Genomic DNA, 6,000 nt, shown 5'->3' with positions numbered 1-6,000 from the left:
GTCTGTGCGGCTCGATTATTGTATAATGTAGTAATTTCAAAGTTCATCATGTGAATTTTTACTAAACTCTGCCGCTTAATATAACCAATTTAGTCAAAGTGACAGTCTACTTGAAAGAACAACTTGGATATTTGGACTATGATATTAACATTGTTTTAAACTCTTACATGGTAATGTCCTCCCAGCCCCCTGAAAGACGGAAGCTTTTACTGACTCTTTATGGTAGCCACATCTAAAAATAATTTGTTGTTGTTAGGATCCTGGTTTACACGATGAGAGAAGTAAGGTTTAGAGAAGCTAAACCATTTGCTCAAGGTTCACACTCCTGAGCAGTACTTGCTATTTCTGTTAACATCTCTTTAAGCAACTCATCCCATCCTGAGAACTTTTAAGACAATTTTAAACATGCTTCTGTCCCACACATTTCTACTTTCCTCTCTTTTCCCCTTTCTCAGCTCATGACCTGGGCTTTTCACAGAAAGTTCAGTCATGAGGTCAAGAACTGCGTCCAAGCCCTGGCCGGTTGGCTCAGCGGTAGAGCGTCGGCCTGGCGTGCGGGGGACCCGGGTTCGATTCCCAGCCAGGGCACATAGGAGAAGCGCCCATTTGCTTCTCCACCCCCCCCCCCTTCCTCTCTGTCTCTCTCTTCCCCTCTCGCAGCCAAGGTTCCATTGGAGCAAAGATGGCCCGGGCGCTGAGGGCAGAGCTGGTGGGCAGAGCTTCACCCCTGGTGGGCGTGCCGGGTGGATCCTGGTCGGGCGCATGCGGGAGTCTGTCTGACTCTCCCCCCCCCCCCCCCCGTTTCCAGCTTTAGAAAAATAAAAAATAAAAAAAAAAACAAAAAACTGCATCCACTTTCCAACACCAGAATTTCTAACTTAGTAGGCACACCAATCCTTTTTTCCCTTCTTGCCAATAGAAAAGGAAATGAGTCAATCCATCCATCAAAAGTCTGTGCCGCCTAACTGGGCGGTGGCACAGTGGATAGAGTGTCAGACTGGGATGCAGAGGACCCAGGTTCGAAACCCCAAGGTCACCAGCTTGAGCGCGGGCTTATCCAGCTGAGTGTAAGCTCACTAGCTTGAGCATGGGTTTGCTGGTTTGAGCTTGGAATCATAGACGTGATGCCATGGTTGCTGGCTTGAGCAGGAAATCACTCTGCTGTCGCCCTCTCCCCTCCCCCATCAAGGTACATGTGAGAAAGCAATTGATGAACAACTAGGGTGCCTCAGCAACGAAGAATTGATGTTTCTCATCTCCTTTTCTGCCCGTCTGTCCCTATCTGTCACTCTCTGTCTCTGTCACACACACAGACACACACACACAAAGTCTGTGCCTCCACCTGTTCTCTGTTATCTCAGCCCTTCCTGCCTTTCAGAAACCTTATACTCCTCTCTCCAGCAAGTCTCTTCAGTCTCTTCGTTGTAGGATCCTTCCTGTCATTATTTAAAATATTTCAATCTGTACCAATTTAAAATGCACCTCTCTAGTCCTCCCTCTTTCTTTACTTCTCTTGCCTCTCATGCTTGCCCTCTCCACCTTTCCATGTGATTCACTCAACTCCACTCCAATCTGACATCGGCCCACATTATTCAGCTGTGATCACTATCCCAGGGTCACCCCGATTAAGAATGACATGCTGGCCCTGGCCAGTTGGCTCAGTGGTAGAGCATCGGCCTGGCGTGCAGAAGTCCCAGGTTCGATTCCTGGCCAGGGCACACAGGAGACGCGCCCATCTGCTTCTCCACCCCTCCCCCTCTCCTTCCTCTCTGTCTCTCTTTCTCTCCTGCAGCCAAGGCTCCACTGGAGCAAAAGATGGCCCGTACTCTGGGGATGGCTCCATGGCCTCTGCCTCAGGCACTAGAGTGGCTCTGGTCGCAACAGAGCAACGCCCCGGATGGGCAGAGCATCGCCCCCTGGTGGGCGTGCTGGGTGGATCCCGGTCGGGCGCATGCGGGAGTCTGTCTGACTGCCTCCCCGTTTCCAGCTTCAGAAAAAAAAAATACAAAAAAATAAAAAATAAAGGATGACATGCTTTCTGGATATAGTCATTCTTTGATTCTTTTTTCTTTTTATTTTTAAGTGAGAGAAATAGAGGGATAGATAGAGACAAACAGGAAGGGGGAGAGATGAGAAGCATCAATTCTTTGTTGTGGCTCCTTAGTTCAATTGCTTTCTCATATGTGCCTTGACTGGTGTAGGGGGGCTCCATCCCAGCCAGTGACCCTTTGCTCAAGCCAGTGACTTTGAGCTTCAAGCCAGCAACCTTTGGCCTCAATCCAGCCACCCTAGGGTAATATTTGATCCCACAATCAAGCCAGCGATCCCGTGCTCAAGCTGGTGAGCCTGCACTCAAGCTGGCAACCTCAGGGTTTTTCGAACCTAGGTCCTCTGCATTCCAGGCCGATACTCTTATCTACTATGCCACCACCTGGTCAGGCATTCTCTCATTCTTTTAATCATAGAAAAATTAGGATACATATATGACAATTCTTTCAGACTTTCACATGACCTGAATTTATTCCCTGGTGAATGCAATGTTCAAACCAAATTTAGTATTACCTGGATAGGTTTCATGTCTACCTAAAGGCAGGTCTGTGGATAAACTCAGTGGTTAACCCAGCAGCACAGAGTTAAATATAATAATTATAATACAGTTCAGTATAAAAACAGCTATCAATTATATAGTGTTGCCTATGTGTCAGACACCATCATGTAAGCTCTACCTGTTAATCAGTTGAACCTCCAGGGAATCTCCAGGTCATATTCTCTAACAGGTTACTCTGTGTGCTGGTTTATTTGCTTTTTTGTTGGTTTATTTTTTTAGTCCCCAAAAGCCTAATTGTTTATAGCCTTCTTGTTAATTAATCCCATAAACTCTGGGATAAAGTTCTATCTTAATCCTTAAAGGAACAAACTTTTTCAAGATTGAGACACTTGGAACAAATCATCTGGGAACTTGATTAAAAATCTTTTAAGTAGAGGAATTTACATGTATTGTTCACACTTCTTAATCACAAACATACAACTCTTAAAGAAGGCAATGATTTTTGACATCCGTTGCCCTGGAACAGCAATCATAAATTTATAGATACTTACCTCCATAGCAAGTGTAAAAGAAACAGCAGATGCAAAAATGGAATCACTTGTGCTAAGCCCCACCAACACTTAATAGCTAACCCATTTCCACTTCAGCCTCTCCCATAAGTAGAATTTTGAAACCAGTCTGGAATTTCCTGGTCAGCACTAGAGAGGTAGTCTGCTTGATAAGACTCCCTGACTTCCCTAAGGGAAGCTGACCTTGCTTGAAATCCATTCTTTTAACCTTGTCCCACCACCTTCTGCCTGCAAAAACTCCATTTGTACGAACTTGCTTCGTATTTGCTAGGTTGGATACTGCTGATTCACGAATCCCTCAATAAAGCCAGTTTGTTTGTTTAATTCACTCAGTTGAATTTTGGTCTTTAAAGTTGCTAAAATAATTATATGGTTGGAGAAAGAAAATCTCCCAGTGGTCACCAAAAACCTCCATGTTGCTAACTTCAGTTAACCAGTTTCAGTTCCCATCTCCCTTGACGTCGCAGCAGCAGCCAGTGAAGTCGGCCATTCCCTTTTCATGAAACACTTCTCTTGGCTTCTGCGGCCACTGGGTTTTCCTGCTACCTTCCTGACTGCTTGCTCTTTGTCTTTGCTGACTTCACCCTCTCCACCTGACCTTTAAATTTTAAATGTTATTGGTCTCTGTCCTGGTTTCTCAGTTCTTCTTTATTTTCTCCTTTGGTGATTTCAACCATTCCCCTTGCTTCAATTACCCTAAACCTCCCAAATGTATTAATATATATCCAACCCAAGGTGCCATATTTAGCCCCGACCTGTGTATCTAATACATATCTGACATCTATACTTTGTCATGTCACAGGTACCTCAAAATCAGTATGTTCACAGCCACTCTTAAAACTTGCCCTGATTACCTGTTGCTCCTGACGGAAATTTTAAGTGTCACCTACAACCCCATCTCTTTTGAACACTCTGGCGATTAAACAGGCCATTTCATTACTTCTCAAATCCATCCACAAGCATCCATCCCCACTGCCACCACTCTAGCCTGTACCTAGCCTCTACTGCCACCAACCTAGCCTAAACTTTTGGAATAAACTTCAAAATTATAAACTCAGCAGCTTCATGATCTGCCCCTCACCTACCTCTGTGGTCTGATTTTGTGCCCACTTCTCTTTCGTTCTGTGTGCAAAGTTTTGTTCAGTTTCTCAAAAATTTCAACTTTCTTTCCAAGTCAATTAACTCTTCATCACCTGTTCCCTAGCCCTAGCCCTCTCCAACTCTGCTTGAATAGTCCTTCTCCATCTTCAGGCTCAGCTTAAAAGATCACTTCCTGGAGTTAGCCTTTCCCAGTCCCTGGTCTTGGTTTGCTTCCTTCCTGTTCTGTCCCTATACCTTACTTCTGTCACACCATTTGAATAAACGTATACGGTTATCCATGGAACTAAGCTCCTTGGGGTTCGAGATCTGCCCTGTGTCCCAGGGTCTCCAACTCCTAACGCAATACCTGACTCTTAAGCGGCCCATAAATGTTGAATAAAAGAATAATGATGGCGGTGGGGTTCCAACCTAGAAACCTTAGAGCTTGGTGCTTTCACCTCTGACACTGTTTTTTTCTTCTCAAAGATAAATAGTGAAAGTAGAAAGTAATAGAGTCAGGGTAACCAGAACGTGAGGAAGAACTGAGTTCTAAAGGGGGCGGGAAGAGGTGGGGGTGGGGCACGTGTATGGGAGGAATCTGAGCGGTGCCCAATGGCTGTGATGTCAGCGAGGGGGTGGGGTGTCCTGAGATGAGGCTTGGCCCCAAGGACTCCTATCCGTAGACCTTAGACTACTAGGTGGTGGGCTCCGAGAAGGCAGAGCACCACGCGAGGGAAGGTGGCCTCTCCAGGCTCTCGCCCAAGCCTGGCTGCTGATGGTGGATTCCCGCCCTGAGAGAAGTCATTCTGGACAACCACTGTCTGGCCCCGAGGAATAAGTACCCCGAGAACCCGCGTGGATACAGCTTCCCTCTTCAGGACAAGAAAACAATCCTTTCAAAGTAGGTTTCTATCCTTTCTCTTGACCTATGGGCATAAGTCTTGGACTTGCTTATGAACCAACCTGGGTGGGTCCTGATTCTGTTGGTGTAAACCTTAGGACCGGGCTGTAACTTTCTATACAGTGGGGATACTGAAGCCTGCCTCTAGGAGCCAGGTTCTCAAAGTGCCTTGCCAGCATCTGCAACACCTCTTTTGAGAAATGCAAATTCTCTGGCCCGACTCCTACCTACGGAATCAGAAACTCTAGGGTAGGGTCCAGCAATCTATCTTAACAAGTCCCAGGCAATTTCAGTGCAGACTAAATTTTGATAACCACTGTGAAAAAAGGGAGATGGAGGAATTAAATGGAATAAAATATTGTGTATAGAATTAAGCAAATAGATGTCAATAAATAACTGTTATGGTTTTATTATTCCAGAAACAGAAATAGCTAGTTGCGCAGAAATAGAAAGTTAAGCAGGCACTTCTTGTCTTTCCTTTTTTTTCTTTTTTTTCTTTTTTTTTGTATTTTTTGAAGCTGGAAACGGGGAGAAACAGTCAGACAGACTCCCGCATGCGCCCGACCGGGATCCACCCGGCACGCCCACCAGGGGGCGATGCTCTGCCCACCAGGGGGCGATGCTCTGCCCCTCCGGGGCGTCGCTCTGCAGCAACCAGAGCCACTCTAGCGCCTGGGGCAGAGGCCAAGGAGCCATCCCCAGCGCCCGGGCCATCTCTGCTCCAATGGAGCCTTGGCTGCGGGAGGGGAAGAGAGAGACAGAGAGTAAGGAGGGATGGGGGAATGGGGGGGGTTGGAGAAGCAAATGGGCGCTTCTCCTATGTGCCCTGGCTGGGAATCGAACCCGGGTCCCCCGCACGCCAGGCCGACACTCTACCGCTGAGCCAACCGGCCAGGGCCAAT

This window comes from Saccopteryx bilineata, chromosome 5 (genome assembly GCF_036850765.1).
Source record: "Saccopteryx bilineata isolate mSacBil1 chromosome 5, mSacBil1_pri_phased_curated, whole genome shotgun sequence".
Taxonomy (NCBI): Eukaryota; Metazoa; Chordata; class Mammalia; order Chiroptera; family Emballonuridae; genus Saccopteryx; species Saccopteryx bilineata.
Note: the sequence above shows the minus strand (reverse complement) of the source record.